The sequence below is a fragment of the Miniopterus natalensis genome, chromosome 18, assembly GCF_054644295.1.
Source record: "Miniopterus natalensis isolate mMinNat1 chromosome 18, mMinNat1.hap1, whole genome shotgun sequence".
Taxonomy (NCBI): domain Eukaryota; kingdom Metazoa; phylum Chordata; class Mammalia; order Chiroptera; family Miniopteridae; genus Miniopterus; species Miniopterus natalensis.
Genome location: NC_142098.1, coordinates 31,242,843 through 31,261,881, shown reverse-complemented (window position 1 = coordinate 31,261,881; position 19,039 = coordinate 31,242,843). Strand labels below are relative to the sequence as shown.

General features: G+C 44.4%; 1 protein-coding gene across 1 annotated transcript in view; it reads right to left on the bottom strand.

The window, feature by feature from the left end:
* Positions 1 to 19,039, bottom strand: part of CDH8 (cadherin 8) — a 130,030-nt gene that overhangs the window by 21,843 nt on the left and 89,148 nt on the right. The window lies entirely within an intron of this gene.

Genomic DNA, 19,039 nt, shown 5'->3' with positions numbered 1-19,039 from the left:
TCCAGAAATATGAAAACAGTATAAGGAGCCTCTGGGACTTCAAGAGGCCTAAAATTCATATTTTGGGGTGCCAGAAGGGGAAGAAAGAGAGCAAGAAATTGAAAACTTATTTGAAAAAATAATGACAGAAAACTTCCCCTACCTAAGGAAAGGAATAGACTTACAGGTCCAGGAAGCACAGAGGGTCCCAAACAAGAGGAACCCAAAGAGGCCCACAACAAGACACATCATAATTAAAATGCCAAAGTTTAAAGACAAAGAGAATCTTAAAAGCAGCAAGAGAAGATCAGTTAGTTACCTACAAGGGAGCACCCATGCGACTGTCAGCTGATTTCCCAACAGAAACCTTGCAGGCCAGAAGGGAGTGGCAAGAAATATTCAAAGTGATGAAAAACATGGAACTACAACCAAGATTGCTCTACCCAGCAAAGCTATCATTTAGAATTGAAGGTCAGGTAAAGAGCTTCACAGACAAGGAAAAGCTAAAGGAGTTCATCACCACCAGACCAGCACTACAGGAAAAGTTGAAGGGTCTTCTTTAAGAAGAAGTTAATGAACAAAAGAATCTGATAAACTAAATAGACCTGTAGACATTGACGCATGCAACAGATGATCATATTTCAGAGGAAAGGGGGGGAGATGGGGGGGAGATATTAACCAAAGAAGTTATATGCATATATGCATAACCCATGAACACAGTCAATGACAGGGTGAAGGCCTGGGCAGGGGGTGGAAGCGAGGTGGAGGGGGTCAATTGGGGGGGGGGAAATGGGACACCTGTAATACTCTCAACAATAAAGATAAATTTAAAAAAATTAAAAATTAAAAAATAATAAAATGGTATTGACATTTTCCTTAAGTGCTGTGATAGGTTAAGCGAACCACTGAGCAGTGTGCCTGCAGGATGCTTTGGCTCCTGCATTCTAGAGTCAGACTCTGGCTTTGCCTTTATCAGCTAAGTGCCTGGGGCAAGTTAACCCCTACTTGCTTCAGCTTTTATCATCTGTGAAAAGGAGAAAATAGCAGTACTTAGCCTAAGTAAATTCTACTGATTTTTATTGAATATGTGTGATCGATAAGCCAGGAACTGGAGTGGGTTCTTTCTAGGCTTCATCTCATTTAGCTATTATAATATATTATCATACTTGTTTTTGCCATTAGTCCAACCTCTCCGCCCGAGCAGCTCATTTATATCTTAATCATTCAGGTCTAGATGCAAGCCAAGGATGTAATTACTGCCTATGTGCCCTTGGAAACTTGAACAAAATACCCCAGCACTCGTTCCCTATGAACCTGAGGACTGGAGGTGCGTACAGCAGACCCTCCCTGTGCCTGGTACCTTGTGCAGGGCCAGGCCCAGACGGCTCTGCAGAGCTGTTTGTTTTCGAAGGAGTTGACAAAGGATGAGTTTTGCTCCTGTGACAGGTGCTTCCTTTTTACACTGCAGGTGGACCGTGGAGCAGTGGGAGGGAAGAAATGCCCTTCCTGCCTGGGGTGACCCCAGAGGCTGCCCTCCTGAGGTTTGAAGGTCACGGCTGCTATCCCCTAGTGATTTGGGCTTCTGCAGAATCATCCCGCAGAGATGACAGTAGGGATATGAAGATTTGAACAGCGTGAATTCCCTTCCCCTCTCACAGGCTGGGGAACGGATGCTCTGTACTGAGGGACCTCAGTTTGATTGACAGAGAAAATGAAACCCATTTCAAACAAACAAATAAGACACACAAAAAAGCATTTTCTCTCTTTCTGCCTTTTGTGGATGAGCCACCCTGAACATCCATCCATTCGAATGCTCCTTAGCATTTTCAAAGTGAAGTTTTCAAAGGCGTAAGAAATCCCAGACCCATTCTAGGCCTAAACGTTTCTCAGCCAAAGCCCTGCAGTGGGTTTGGACGGGTTAAGTGGGCAGGAGGACTACTTTCCGTGAGCTTATGTTTACTTCTAAGTGTTGCCTGCAAGCCACACACTCTCGGCACTTCTGCAACATGTAAGAGCCTAAAGCACTGAACCCAAGGGGGAGAATCATAAAGGCGGGTGTGCGTGTGTGCACACGCGTGTGTGTGCCGGGGATGAAGGGAGTTCCATTGAAGCACAGCACAGATTGGCAGGTTGTCCAAAAAACACAGCTATGGTCCTCTGGGTCATTTGACAGTTTAGGAAGCCAGCATCCTCTGTTATCCCAAACAAGATTTTACAATGAAACACGAAGAAAGGGCCTTTGAATCAGAGTAACTGAGGGTTGACTCTTAGCTCTTCTGCGGCCTGGAAGAAGCCCCTTCACATCGTTCAACTTAAATCTCTTCATATGTAAAATGGAGCAACAGTACACCCCCCTTTTAGGACTGTCCTAAAGCCAAAATGAGATAAGATACGTAAAAGGACCTGGTCGGTAAGAGGCACACAATTAATGTCAGGCAACCTCTTACGCCAAACTTCATTTTCTCCCTTGAACTCCCCGCTGCCCCCAGCACACACACTTGGACCTTCCGCTTACTGGCTTTGTGATTTAGGGCGATCGCTTAAGGGCAACCTCACCGAGCCTTAGACTCTCCGGCTCTGAAATCAGGATCGAGGGCCTATCTCCTCGGGGGCCTTTGTGGGGAAGCCAGTGAGGCGGCGGACGTGAAGCCACTGCTTTGTAACTCAAGGAGCAGCCCTCACTGTGCGTTTACTAGGATCGCAGGTGCATTTTTGCTTCAACGATTATAACAATGGCCAGGAGTTCTTACAGAGAAAACATATACTGAGTCCTCCTGAAGATTTTTATAAACACAAATCACAATTTTGTAAGGATGGTTTCACTAATATGCCCCCCTCCCCATACACACACATAAGGACTGCTTTAGAGCATTTTACTTGCTCGAGCTCACAACACTAATATGTGTTACAGGATAACCATTCCCTAAAAGCCACTGATTTGCACGGCCTTCCACTCCGGAGGGACTTGAATTTCATGTCAGTTATCCGGCTGAACGATGGCTGCCTATGTCTGTATTCTTAGCGCCACTCCACAAAAGTTGACATTTTCCAGGATACATGGGAGCGAGGGAGTGTGCTGAACATACGTTGAATAAATAATGCATCATAGGGGATTGATATTGGCATATTGGCAGTACAATATCCATATATATGTGTGTGTGTGTGTGTGTGTGTGTGTATTAATCCCCACCTGAGGATTTTTTTTTTTTCTATTGCTTTTTCAGAGAGTGGAAGGGAGAGAGAGAGAGAGAGAGAGAAACATTGATGTGAGAGAGACACATCGGTTGGTTGCCTCCCGCATGCACCCCAACCAGGGCTGGGGATCGAGCCTGCAACCCGAGGTACGTGGCCTTGCCCGAAATCGAATCCAGGCCCCCTCAGTCCACAGGTAGACACTCCAATCACTGAGCCACACCAGCCAGGGCCCAATATCCGTATTTTAAAGATTATCGAGTTGCCTGGGTCGAGGGTCTCTGCAGTACCTGCGTAACTCTTGGGGGCATTGTTGAGGAGGAGGGACGGAGCCACATGGGAAAGGTTAATGAAGCTCCTCCCTCTTGTCTTGCACGGTGGATCCTGTATTGATCTTCCCTGCGATCCTGTCACTGTTGGCTTTCTGAAACCTCGGAATCACTTGGGGGGCAGCGATAGCTGGTTATAAAACGCCTTGCGAGGTGAGTTCTCGCGCACCCGGGTGATCCTAAAATGGTCTCTCTCACCTAGATCGGCTCTCCCGTTCCGCGCGGTGAAATGAGGTTTGCGAGAAGGCCACTGCCATCGATATGCACGAGGGGGCCTTCAGCATCTGGTCAGCGCTTGCGGGAGCGGCAACTGCGGACGTTTATGCTCCTTCGATAAAGCACACGCACCTTGACATTTGCCATCGATTAAACGTTTGAAATAACTCAGCTTTCTCAGCTTTAAGGAATATGTTCGTGAACAAGACCATATGTTTATTCTAAGGCCCCAGTTCAATCTAAGGAAATGCAGAGGTAGAACGGATGTCTCTATGTAACTCACAGCTGAAACCTCTGGGGGCTTTTGCCTAATAGGAATAATTTATTATATGTGGGTGACTCTTCTTTGAGGCCGACTGTAGTGCACAAAATCATTGCAGGGTTGCCGCCTTTTATTATTATTGGACTCCCTCCACCCTGTAATTCCTCAAATCTCCCTGGGTCTCTCTCCAGCCTTATTTTTGGTCACTAATGCGAGCATCCAGCATGCCCCCTTACCGTCTAGTCTAGAGATCGTAGGTCCCCTGACATGTGTCTCTCCTAGCCAAGCTGCTCTCTCCATCTCGGACGAGCCCCGCTTTTGCTCACCTGGGTAAGCCACACACCCCTGAGAAGGACACTTGAAGAATTAGCCCAGGTTTCCTCTTTCGGAGTTGAGTGCCATGCTCCCTCCTGTGTCCCACTCGCACCCGGGTCCCTCTTACCGCCTTGATCGTTCCTTGTCTATCCTCAAGGCCTCCGGTAAGGCAGAGGCCTCGTGCATTTTCCGTCCGTGTGCGGTAAGAGGCACCGTGGCCGGCACGTATGCACAGTACGCTTCCACATCGTCTTTCCTTTCCCGGTTTCGTTCTCGAGCTGAAGCACTTTCTCCATCCAGTCGCCCTTGTGAGACTGAGCCCAGGCGCCCCCTTCTCCTAGAACCCTGGCGCCCCCTTTCTCAGCCCAGTCTATTGAGACCCCCCTGTCTGTGATCCTGCTGTACTCTGAGAAGCCCAGACCCAAGCCGGGAAACCCACACGCAGGACAGGGTCAGAGCTTCGGCAGCGATGGCGACTCGGATCCTGCATCCCCCGTACTTGTCACAGTGCCTGTTCCCGATGAGCCCCAGGAACTCGGGCAACTTTGGTTAAATGTATACGAACGAATAAATAAAAGGGAAAAATGAGTGAAGGATAGCTTCTGTAATAACTGGTCATAACACTCTTTGAAAACATATTGATTCGGAGTAAAAATACCCAATGTAAATGCATTTAACATTTAATCAATGTTTCTTGCCCACCTGGCCCGCCTCCCTGACCACCCGGCCCGTCTTGCCCACCTCGCCAGACCTCGACAGTCGCTGAATATTTTTGCTCTGTAGGTGACAATAAAGTGATGTTTGGGGGAAGTGCATTGCTATCTACTTGGAAATTATTTACACGTAGCAAAATCAGTGATTTTTTTCCATCATGGGGATACAGATGTCGCCTGGAGGTTTGGTGAGCATATAATTTATCATGCAAGTCCTCTGGAAACAAAAGAGGTGATTACTGATGACTGTAACGCTGGAACAATTGGCATACACCTGGAATCAGCCTGGCAAACTGATGCACGTTTCCCCCATCTCGAGGGAAAAGGCAACGGGCTTATGACTGTCACTTTGCCCACGTGAATTTCAATTTCCAAAGGCAAATGATGGCCAGCCCCACGCAGATCTTCCCCATCAAAGATTTCAACCTAAGTATCCGAGATGAACTAGGAGCCATTAGGTATTTCTCTTAGTCACTCACGCCTGCGGTGCATCGTCGCTACAGTTTGACGGGTCTCTCTCTATTCATGAACGTCTACTGTCTCGCTCCCCTTCTGCATCCCTCCCTTCAGACAAGATGAACAGAGTGCGCATATCTCTCGTTAGGGGGTGCAGAAATTCCTGCACCCCCAAAAAGTAGGGGTGCACATGCTTGTGGGCGTGTGTTGAGTTGTGCCCTGATATTGCCAGTTAAGAAGAGAAACTATTGTTTTTTCTTGACTGAAAGAGAATAGATCCTGATTTCCCTGGTATTTCTGACCACATTTTAACCAGTCGCGGGTTAAACAATAATAGCTAAGTCTTTGGAATCCAACCTCCCCAAGCAAAAATAATAAAACAAACAATGAACCTCTATTATTCTGTAGAATTTTTTATCTGTCTTTCTCCTGAGAAAGATGGTAAGATGGTGCTGAGTAAGTAGACTGGTTATAATTTTTTTTTGGTAAAAATATTTGCAAGAATTCTCTCTATGATTATGCCCCTGGATAGTCCCCTCCTACACGGAATCTGGAATTAACTATGCGTCTTATTTTGGCCACATTTTCTATTAACTCAGTTTATAGGGGTCGACCGAGTTATGTAGAAACAAAAAATGTTTATAGCAACATAAAAGATTTGTTTTAAGCCCCTAATTAATTTTCTGACTTTGGTGGGATATTTTCCAGGGAAAATGTTCCAAGTGTCAGTTGGCTTCTCTTAGTGACATGTGATAAGTCAGAGGAAAAAAGAGGTAAGCCCACACAAAACAATAGCAACGACAAAATATCTATTTTATAAGCACCACTTAATGGAATTTGGGATATAGAGCTTACTGGGTTGGAAAATAAAATTGTTCCTCAATCCCTGCCTCTCGAATAGTAAAAGAGAATCATAGTATAAAATGACCTAGAGTAGAAGTCAGCAAACCATGACCCTTGGACCAAATCCAGCCTGCCACCTGTTTCTATAAACAGTTTTATTAGAAACAGCCATGGTCGATAGCTTATGTATTGTTTATTTGCTGATTTCTCACTAGAAAGGTGGCAACAAATAGATCTGGCAAAGGGCATGTGACCCACAGGGCATTTTCTGCTCCTCTATAGAAAACGTTTGCCAACCCCTCTCATGGGGTCAAATTCAAATAAAGGGTGTGCCTGTCCTTTGTTAACATCTAAAACATTTAAGATACTACTTCATAAAGCACCTTGACTGGAAAAAAATTTTTAGGGCACTGTCTTAAGCGGGCTGGCATGCTGCAGGCAGAAAGACCTGTTTCTCAGAGAGTAATAGATACGATGTTTGGAGGCATGGGCCGGATCTGAATTGGACACATAGGAAACCTACAGAGCATTAAAAGGATCTGGACTCAAATGAACTGGAACAGTTTTCATCTAAAAAGAAACTTCAGCCTCCTAGCAGATGAGAATACTCAGCTGACACCATGGACTATTTCTTGGAGAAAACAAAGGATGTCTCAGGGATGACCCGGGGACAGGAGGAGAGTCGGGAGCAGCATAAACAATGACCTGGGAGCCATCCCCGCACAGCAGGCTCTGGCCCATTCCTTTTACCCTTGAAATAAGAGGATCTGACAGCAAGTAACCGGGTAGATTTTAAATCTCTCTGGACCAGCGACGTCTGTAAATCTCACGTTCCTCCCCTATTAAAATGGGAATCTCTAGCCCAATTATCCTTTTTGCTTTTTACCATTTTCCTCACCTTGGTTCAGTCATCAATTCAAGTAGAGACTGCGGCCAAGAAGCCAAGAGAAGGCTGAGCCTGGAAGGCAGCCTATGAAGAATTAGGAAAAAGATCACCCAGAGCGAAGCTGTGTCATTAGAGACTAAAGGTAAGACCGTTCACTCTGTCATATTGCCAATTACTATGTACGGATATGAAAGCCCGACAGCCAAGAGGCTGGTAAGTATAAAATATGGGTTCCTTTGAAATACGGTGTTGGAGGGGGGCTCTACGGATTCCCTGGACCGCCGGAAAGATGAACCAGTGGGTCTCAGAGCAAATCAAGCCTGAGCCATCGCCGGAGGCAAAAGTGACAAAACCAGAAGTGTCCTACCTCAGGTACATCATGGGAATGAAGGGACCTCTGGAAAAGACAATGGTGCTGGGGAAAAATAGGAAGAGGCAGGAAGAGAGAAAGACCCAATATGAGGTGGACGGACTCCATAAAAGCAGCCATAGGCGGGAGTCAGCAGGAGCCGAGCAGGACTGCTGAGGACAGGACACTGTGGACGTCACTCATTCACAGGGTCACCAGAAGTTGGTGCCAGCTCGGTAACATGATACACATATGGGGGCAGATCATGTGTCTTTTCAGCTCACAGTCTCCTGATTGAGGTAAGCGGAACCTGAGAAATCTCACCTGCATTCAGACCTGTCCCAGAGCATAAGCTAAGCCTATAATTGCAAGAGGTGTGGGGGAAATCCTGAACTGTGACTGAAAGGGGGTGTTGTTTTAGGCCATCGCAGGGTGCCGTTATCAAGAGGCATTCAACTAGGCAACACTCACTGATGCGACTCACGCACCAAGTTCTGGAGCTGACGGCCTTGACCTGCATCTTGGATTCACCATTTGGTGTTTAGTTGACCTTGGATGAGATCCATAACCTCCCCCTGCCTCTGTCTCTTCATCTGCAAGATGGAGAAACTCCCCATCAAGAAATGCAAGACACTTGGGTGTTGTTATTATGATGATGCTACGTGTCAGTTAAAATGTATTGAGTGTCAAAGTTGGGCCCTAAGATCCCGGGAGTAGCCTAGAGATTCTGTGCCATAAGGACGGAAGAGAGGCAATACGATATGATACAAGGAAATGAAATTAAATCACCTCTAATTTTCAGGTTTCAGGACTCTTTCTGGATGCTAGCTCTGGCTGAATCGTAACAGTCGCTACTGTATATGGGCATCGTCTACATGGCAGGCACTCTACACGCATTATCTGTAATTCTTACCATTATAATGCGAAGCAGTCAATAGCTATTATTCGGCATCACGCTCTGTGGTAAATGCTTTCCATCATTATCACATTGAGCCCTTAAAATCATTTCTATATGAGGCACTATTAACCCAGCTTCACAAATAAAGCAACAGAGGCCCCCAGACCTTCAATAATAGACACAGAGAGTCAGCAGGTGGCAGAGCAGAGAGTCCTGTCGGGCTCTATCCTAATCTAAAACCTGTGTTCTTTTTACTTCTGCCACGCTGTCTCCAGGCAGATGGAAATCCGAGACAGTGAGAGGTCTTTGTCAGCTGCAAACACTGACAATAGATTACCGTCGGCTTTGTTTTCAGAAGTGGCTTTCTGCAGGCAAAGGGGGAGGTTGAAGTTGTCCTCACGCCATAGTGGGCTCTACATTGAGCAATATCGACTCTCCAGGGCTTTTTCCTGGCATAATTCAAAATATCAAGTGAATTTACCCTGGAGAAAGCCTTTGGTATCATTGTTGTCAAGGTATATCTTGCGTTTTCTCATGTTGGGAGTGATGGGGCAATGGACAGAGTCCCCGGTCCCGTCCCTCACCTGTGTATCGATCACAGAGGCTTCGTGTCTGTGTGCTCTATTTAATTACAGTACATTGAAAAGTATAGCTTAATGAAAGGATTCCCCTATTAAAAGGAAAAAATTGAATACTTTTGCTGTATACAAATTCCTATGGTGCAGATGGAACCGCTGGAGCATGGGAGGGAAAACCATTTTCCAAAGGCCCTCAGAGATAAATGTACCCTAGAGATATCATTAGACCTCAGAAACCCTGCTTCCTTCTGCTTGTCGGACTTGCAGTGCAGCTCTTAGTGGACTGAGATACCCATTGATTGCGATGTGCAAAGAGATTCTGGATGGATGGATGAATGGAAGTTACCATCTCTAGACTTTTTAAAGTTTTACTTGGGCCATCTTTCGACCAGGTCATGACCATATTTAGATCGATTCACTTAAACAATGACCTCTGTAATCACAGGCAATGCCAAGATATTAGACAGAATGACCTTGTAGACACTGTCCTGCACATCAGAGGATGTTTAGTAGCATCTCTGTGCTTTACCCACTAGATGCCAGGGATACCCTCCCCCTCCCCAAGTTGTGACATCTCCAGACACTGTGAAACGTCTCCTGGACTGCAAAGCCACCCTCAGTTGTGAACCACTGGTCTCATCGAGGCACTACAATTATTTATTTGAGCATTAATTCTTAATGATATCCCAAAGCAAACTAAACTCACAATCTAAAAACAAATTATTGCACTCATTTTAGAAATCAAACACAGAGTTTGAGTTAAGGCTGACACGGCTTTTAGAGTGTTTCACTTGGTTTTGTTTTTTTAAGCTGATTTATGGCGCCTGAGTTGTGCAGGCACTGAAGTGTTTGTGGATGTTTCAAAATGGCCTGCTTTTCATGAACATCAAATTTTTGATCTATTTTCAGAAAAAAAAGAAAAAAAAGAATTGATAGCTGCTATCAAATTTGATAGCAGATCCTGGATGTAAAAAAAAAAAGTTTTCTTGCTGTAAAATTTTAGCTGCCTGTCACTTACATTACAGTATGTCACACCTCACGGTGACATATTGCGATGTAACGCAATGTAAGTCACATAATAGACAACTACAATTCATAACTTTCTGAACAGGGAGAGTCATTCTTTCCCGAGCAGCTTCCCAAGGGAAATAAAGGGATCCCTCCGCTTGAGGTCGTTGCCAGCGCCGATGTCGCTGGCCTGCTGGTGACTCACCGACTCATTCTGTTCACAGTCTATATTTTCCCTGCCTGCCTTCCTTTTACAACTGGCTTTCCTCCATCTCTTCCGATTGTGATCGAACCGTCGTCAGTCCAGTGGCTTGCCTCCGGTGGCGAGTTTCATGTCAACTTAAGGTGTATGTTTTAGAACATGACCAAAGTTATTATTTTTTTATTTTTAAGATTTAAAAAAATACTCTGAGAAACCTACATGTATATATGTATATGTATATGTGTGTGTGTGTGTATAAAATGTGTGTTTATATCAATTTACTTCCCACTCCCAGTAGTAATCTTTGTGTGCGTGTATGTGCGTGTGTGTGTGTGTGTGTGTGTGTATGTGCGCCCACACACAGGTAAAAATCTCCTAGATGTGTAAGACCCATTTGTTATCTTAAGAAAAACATCAAGAATGGATGTAGGTATATTCAAAATACTAAGACCTACCTACCTAATTTCCTTTCGGTAACCCAGTAAAGGCTTATGATCACAGAGTTTATGGATCTCCACGAAATGTTTCCTTTTACTTGTCTTTTAAGAAAACTCTTGGCTTTTCCCTATTTCACCTTTAACAACTTGCATATCCGACAGTTTCATATTATGATGTGACGGGCACCTCTACACATCACCATGTGTCTTATTTCTGCAAAACTGTATTCAGGCTCCACTTGGAGAGATCTGATCAATCAAAACTTAACCCAATAATCAATATCTTCCTAAAACTCTTATATGTCTTTGTCTCCATCCTGAGAAATTCTGAACTACTGGGACCATGTGTTATATGTTCATTGAGCTCTTTTGGCGTATGAAAATAATTTGTTTCTTTAATACGTCCACAATTCTGCCCAACTATACTAAGAAAAAGAACCTATAATATTGTAGGAGCATATATTTTAGCAATACTACCCAAGATTTTAATGTGGTGTCATCAATAATTTCTAGCATCACGGTCACTCCCAGGGGCATTCTTCCTTTTGAAGGCTGATGAAGACAAAATCCATAGTAGCATCAGGAGAGGTCCAGGCACCGCCTCTGGCATCTATCCCACGTCTTTCCCTCTGTTCATCGCAGCGATTTTGTTTGAATATTGTCAAACACAGTCTGTTCCAGAAAGTTAAAAGCCTTGCCCAAAGTCACATCTTTATTAATCAGTGGGTGCAGGGCTTGTCTGGTTTCAAAGTTTGTGATTTTTCTCCGAATACCACGTTTGCCCACTCAGGGTGTCAGAGCCGATGAGTTCTCATATCCCGACCATGACCTCATCCATTTCGTACAGGAGGGAACCGGGGGAGCAAATCACGGCCTTGACGGAGTTAGCAGTGACGGCCGGGCCCGTGTGAGCACGAGGCTCAGGGGATGAGCCCACGGCCTGGGCATGGGTCCTGCCCGGGAATCGAACCGTGACCTCCCGGGTCCTAGGTCTATGCTCAACCGCTGAACCACGCCCAGCCGGGCTATTTGTTTTTTTAAAATATACGCTTGCAATTCTGTATTTAGCATCGATGGTCTTCATAACCTGGCTAATTACTAAGAGCTGCTAGCTCCTATCATTTTATCAATTCTCAACTATCCCATTTGCCAATACCCAGAGATGTGTAGGTGAGGGCTTCTGGATAGAGAAAGCCTAGGCCTATGGGAACCTACAATTGTTAGATTCTCTTTATTTTTATTCCTTGATCACATTACAAGGGTTAGAGTCACAGAACAGCTTGAGTCACACAGAAACTCTCCTCTCCCGTCTCTCCTTTCTCTCTGCTTTACTCACCCCCAGTGTTTAGAGACATGCTCAGTCATGACCCCCTCAGCTAAGGGGCTCCAGTAGCATACTGTTAGTTAGGCTAACGAATAGCCCAGAGGCCTTATTTTAGGTTCCTTGTTACTACTTTTGTTTGTTGCACTGAGTGGATGAGAGATATTCCGAAGGCCCACAAAATGTTAGGGGGAGGGAGAGAGGAAAGAAACAAGTATTGAGAATCTTCCATTTACCAGGAACTGAACTTAGTGTGTTTTTATTTTTTTACCTAAATTAATAGTTTCTTACAACAACATAGGGGTAAATATTATCTCCGCTTTACAGATAAAGATTCAAGGCTATTCAGTTCTGCGCACAAGTTCTCATGGATCGTAATCAGAGAGCTGGGATTCCAACCTAAGTCTCCCTACATACGGGTACGAAGCCTGGGCTGTCCTCTCGTCCTCTGTTCCACAGGGTTTCCCTTTTATCACTCATTCTAATTCACCCCAAGTCAACCTTTCAGTGTTTATCTGTGCGAGTGCCCCCTTTGTGTTTTCAAGTTATTCCTCTGACTTCATCAACTTCTATAAACGGAGGGATTCAAAGCACGTGATGTGTGCTATGCAGGTCACACCCCTAAACACAAGGTCACCTCTGGCTACTGTGGTGTCCATAAAGTGCTCAAATTAGTTCAAAATGCAAACGTCTGCGCTGAAAGGAGATGAAATGATTGTCAACTACATTTCACATTTTTTTTAGAAAGGAAGAGTTTGCCTAGACTGATGGCACGTTTTGTTCCACATTAAAATTCCACATTATAATCCTTGCTGGTGTTCACCAAAAGCCGATCATGTTTATTTGGCACCTACAGAATCCTGAGGCCTATTTTAGGCTTGTAATAAATAACATTATTCTTTAATGGCACCAGCAACAAAATGATCCAAACAAGACTTGATAAATTTAAAAAAATTTCTCTGAATAATTCTTTATACTCCTCCTGATGTTCAATCTATCCCTTTATTTTATTATTTTATTTTATTTTATTAATTTAGGAAGCAAAAGTCTTAGCAATGTTCTCAAAGGAAAGGCTCGATGCCCCCAGGCATCTTTAAGAAAACTAAGATATCTTTAAGATAATTAAGCAAGTGCCAATTTATCTCTGGGTTTTCTCTTTCCAAAATCTGCAGAATTAGAATGCCCTGTGAGGACCAGAAATGACTGCTAGCCAATGGACAGAGAAGCTCTCCATCAATTCATAACTTTGAACAGCAGATGGACAACTAGACATACAAGTCTACGTGACGTGTATCTAAATGATATCCCTGTAAGTCAGTAATCTCAGAACTAAATTGTCTCCCATGACAGGCACTGAAAAATAGACTCTAAGGGTCATTCTCTGTCTGACCAGAGCAATAATTTTAGGATTTTCAACATTTGCAAAGGAAATTCTTAACTTCTGAAGGTGCTCTTGTTCTATCAATTTAAAAAGGTTTTTGAAAGATATTGAAACTATAGAAAATAAAAAGACTTCTACAGAAAGTACTTAAGGCAAAGAAAAATCTAGCTTTCTGGACCAAACTGCACAGTCGTAGGCGACTTGGGACATGGAAGGAAAGACCTGTTGCCTGTTTTTCTTCGCCTGTTCATTGTCCTTAATTACAATTTAGGCAACAAAATGAAACATAAATGGCTTTTTTTTTTTTATCAACGGAACATAGCCGGAAGCACAAACAATAAATTATGAACGACCGAAGCAGAAACTTTTCCGGATCCCGTGCGCAGGACGCTATCGCGCATGTTCGGGATCCCAGTTGCCCCTCCCGTTTCATGCAAACTGAGCACATTTTATGATTCAGCCTTGAGACCAAGTGCCTGCTTCATACGAGTGAAAGCCGACGCCCTAGATGAAAACGACCTCTCGTCCATGTCGGGTGCTGTGGAAAAGCCCGTACGTGAGCGGAGCAGACAGAGCCCACGTCCTGGAAAATTAAATACATAGGTCGTCATTAGCGCACGCAGACAAGCACAGTTCCCACTTGTCGCCTCGGTATGGTTGCCTGGGAAACCCAATAATAATAGATCTGCTTAGCTGAGGGATGGAGGCTTTTGTAAAGGCCACTTGGGGAAAGAGATGCTGTTTCAGAAAGTCCTCTGTTAGCTTCAAAGCAGCCCGGAGTAATGGAAGTACTCAAGGAGGCCCGAGGTGGCCAGGGAGAGGCCAGTGGGCTTGCCAAGGTGGGCCTTTCTGCTCTGCGGGTCATCAGGGAGGCCTTTCAGATCCAGTGCAGCCCAGATGGGGCATAAGGGGAATGCAAGAGGGACTCTGTCTGCCTCGACTCCCCCACGCCGAGTACAGGAGAGGCAGGCCTGAGGCGCAGCCTGGGAGAGATGGAAGACTGGCTGGGCCGGGATCAGGGGAATCCACTTCCATTCTCAGGCAGCACATTTCAGTTCTGTGACAGGAGCACTCTGACATAACTTGACATTATTCGAAAGAGCAAAGAAAGACAGTCTATTTGATCAGCTTATGCAAAATGATTCCCACAGGGCATGTGTGTTGGAAGGCTGTGGGTGATTTAAAACAACCCGATATGCTGGAAGGGAAAGGAACCTTAACGAGTTGGAAGCGGGGGTTAGCCACTGTGCGGAGAAAGCCGAGTTTCTCTTTGGCAAAGGAGAAAAAAAAGAAAAAGCCTTCATACTCAAAGTGAGACCCCGAAATCCTGCAGCTGTTTCTGTCGATGGCCAATGTTTTCAGTATTTCCCCACCTCCACCCCCTCTCTGATCTTTCTGGTTGTAAAACCCTTGAGATGCAACGCACCGCTAAGCAGATTTCTTGCAGCGCAGCCTAGTGAGGCCCAGGCTTCTCACAATCACCAGTGAGCCCACTTTCAGAATTACTGCCCCACATCCAGAGTCAGTGGAGTTAGAGCTGCAGAGAGACTTGGTGAGGCTGATGCGCCAGAGACCGACCATAGGATGGGAACCGAGAAACGAATGGACTCATGTAACGAGGATCTTGTCCCGTTTACTGGTGAGTGTCTTCCCATGTGCCAGACAGCGTGCCGAGAGCGGCCTGAGCCCTGGGTTATGCACGCGTCGCGGGCAGGGAGGTATTGTTACCCTGGTATTACAGATTAGGAAACTGAGGCTTACAACTTGCCTGTAGTCGGTGATCTACCAGGGGGATGCTTCTAGAGGATACGAAGACATAGAACACACACTGCTTGAGGCTGGCCAATCAGTTGAAATGCAAACCCCACAAAGCCAAGCACGAATTATCCTCAACGGGTAACCATGTTGTGGACATTGAGATGACCCAAGGTACATTTATTCCAAAGCTCTAGTCAACATTTATATTATTCAGATTGATTACCACGATTATGCCTTTGGAGTGAAATGTTTATCAAGAGAATTTTGGTGAAAATAAAATAAAATTTAAATATATCAAGAAAAGAAAAAATATTACTGTTATCAGGTCCGCTGGTCCCCTTCTGTCTTTTTTTAAGCTATAATTAAGGCCAAGTTCACTATCTACTTGTCTTCCCACAGGCCCTCCTGAGCGAGCGGCGCTTGATGACTTTCCTTAATTCTCTAAACACCCGATTCAAATACTTCAGCGCAGAACAGGAAGACTCGCATGTCACCAGCCTGCTCTCTGGCCAGTCCAGCCACATCTTGCACCTACAATGTGTAGGCTGGATAAGATCAGGTTTCTGCAGTCCTCAAATTTGGGGCAAGATGTGCCTGTGAGAATATAAATGGACCTGTAGGATGCCCATTTATCTTCCCTGTTTCCTTATATTTAATGTTGAGTGTCTGCCATTTGCAAGGCTGGGGTGGAAACCGAAGCTGAAAGGCGGTCAGCAGAGCTCCGTCTGTCGGTCAGTCCACCCGCCTGGGAGAGGGAGGAACGGGCGTGCGGGCCAAATCGTTTAGACAGTTCAAGGTGCTCCGGCTGCTTGGAAGGCACCTGCGCCATAAATGATTCATCGCATGTTGACCTTTGCTTTCAGCTTTATTTGTATGAAAGGTTGCTCTCCTACTCCGGCAGAAATATGATTCTCACGTATTCAGAAAGAGAATCGTATGGGAAACCACTCAACTGTGTAGGAGATAAGAGGCAGCTAATTTCTGTCTCGTTTTGCCTTTGGTTTTGAATTAGCGGGCTGGAAACTGCAGCGGGGAAGGAGGGGACCGCAGTCACGTCAAGCTGAAGGACAAGACGCAGCTGCGAGTTCCCTGGAAAGCACCCAGTCCCGAAACCACTGCCTTGAAAGATCCGACTGCAAAGGGCGACCGTCCACCCTGCAAGCGCAAACCTGACACTTTGGCTACCTCACAACCTTCACCTTCACGTGGTGGGAAGGGTCTTGGAAGTGACGACGCTCTCCATAGAGCAGCCTCAGCGGCTGGCCAGTGTCAAGTCCACCGTTAAATGAAGAAAGAAAAACGATTCCAGCTGTATTCTACCATTTGATTCCCTTCCATGTTTTCAAACATAAAATATACCCTAGTTTTAAAACCAAGAATGTCTATTATTTGGACTTGTGATGGTGGCTGTGTGTGTGCCCGCGCTTTCTGTCATCATTAATGACAAGGGACAAATAACAGGCCCCCAGGATACCAATCTATTTACCCACCTATTTATCTGCGTATCTCCAGCATTTTGAATCTGACAATTTCTTTCCACTACTTTATTTCTACAAGTTAAGAAGAGACAAATTGCTTTTTTCTATTTCACCGTAACTATCTGGATACCAAAAAATAGTGGTCTGTGGAGCAAAAGTCATGAATTTCTAGCACAGGAAAAGGATTATATTCTAAAGACCTGTGGGTTTATAGCTTATTCTATGGAGATATTGGATATTTGGATCCTAAATTCATAATCACAGTGAACATATGTCCTGGTTTCCACAAAATAGTCCTGGTTTATGGTTTTTACAGGCATAAATATAAATATAAATGGCAATCCCTTTCACTTTAAAAGAAACGTACCAGTTGAGATGATAAATTATATGGTCATTCTTTGCAAAACAAATAAATACATTGGGGGGAAGAGGGAGTAAATGTAATACTTTCAGCAATAAAGATAAATTAAAAAAAATAAAAATAAACGATCATAGCACAAAGAGTGCTCTTTCTGTCCTGAGTAATTTTGCAGTACCTGACGTCTTTTTTCCCCTCAATTATTTCTCACACATACACACACACACACCCGTCAGGTAATTCAAAACTGTAGCTTCCATTTTCCAGTTCCAAAATAAAACCGATAACCCACATGCCATTACATACTCTATTACAAGGTTTATTAAAATGTATGATGGAGCTAAAATATGGTTTTCGAAGTGTATGAGCTTTTATCTTCTACTACTTCCAACAATTATAGAAAGCATACGACCTTCATTCACCATAGGACCGACATGTCTTCTTTCAAAGGTTTAGGGGATAATAAATGTCGGACAAAAAGCTATGCTGTTCGCTGACACCCAGGAACCACCTCTCACCCATTCAGATATATTTACATAGTGCCTCCGATGGGCCATAGCGATGGAACTGCAGAAAGCACAGAAAACTCCAAAAGGCTCAGACCTTTGGGATGGAACAACATTTCTTCACAGGGAATTTTCAAATGAAGGGGCTTTTATATGCAAAAATAATAAATGACACCTGTTAGCTCACAAAGTAAGCGTGGGGCCCATGCACATGGGCTTTGAGCTCTGTTGGGAATTTCTGGGGGGACTTCCACCTTAGCCATATTTATGTGACTCCCAGGAAATAGAACTCTGGGCAGTGATAACCGACAGACAAAGGCCACGCACATGGGTACCTGGATCGGAGCTCCTAACTAGGGGGGTCTCACAAATGAGCATCGCTGAGAACAGGATCTTGTCTCCTTAAGAGTTTTTAATAGTGGAAGCCAGGTAAACGAAGACTATCTCTATAATGACCTTCTCATTTCCTTTCCCGTGATGCGCCCACATCTATCAAAGCATCCCCGATCAGCTAAGCAGCATTATGCTAAAAGGTAAGGCCATTATATATTTAACAGGCGCCGTAAAACCTTCCTTTATTTCCTTGAGAAGTTGTATCAACAGTCCCTACCTCCTTGAAACAGAACACAGCCAATAATCCGAACACGGGCCATGAACCAAGTTCTCCTCCTCGGAGCACAGCTTTTATACAGACCGTTCATAAATCTAAACAATGGCCTGTAGTAAAGCCAGAAGGCAGCCTGAGACGATACATTTATTCTGCTAATCATTCTAGAACAGCCGAACCTCAATCTTAAAACACATCCCAGCCAAAATAAACAGTTAAAAATCCTGGTTAAATAGCAGCTTAGGAAACAAAAATGGACAGATAAGATAGATGTTTTTTCCCCAGGACCCACCCGGCAGTACACAGTTATTAGGGTATTATTGACTGTGTTCCCTACGCTGTACTTGGCATCCCCCTGAGTATATTGTAACTACCAATCTGTACTCTTCAGGCTGTTTCCACCCAGTCCCCCCAAACCCCTCCCCTCAGAGAGACTTTTTAATAATGATCTATGGTCTTTATATGCAATAGACAATAGTTAAGGGGAACAATTAGCCTGCTTGGTTTTCAAGAACGAATGATATACATCAGTGAGAGATTTAATAAACTCAGTTCATATTAGCTCCAAAATGGCACTGATAAGGAGTAGCTTTCAAGCCAGATTTTCTCATCTAATTGCTATTGTCAACGTTGATACAGGTTTAAAACAAATACCCACAATCTGTGTACCCACAAACCAGGCACAATTAGAATTGGCTTTCCCTCAAGCCTTGGTAAACGTTCAGTTAAATCTTAACAACCGCCGAGTATAAGCCAGATCATCCCCTAACCATATCCCAGTGTCTCAAGATTTCTGGAACTTTCATCAGGGTTAACTCTTACAGTCCATGTTTAAAAATAAGGTGATTGAGGTGTGTCCCGGGATGAAATTAACATGCACATTCACAATTTTCTTACCTACTGTCTCGATATTGGTAAGAGGAAGGGATGTAATTACCTTTGCCATTACGCTAATGAGCTGGATTTC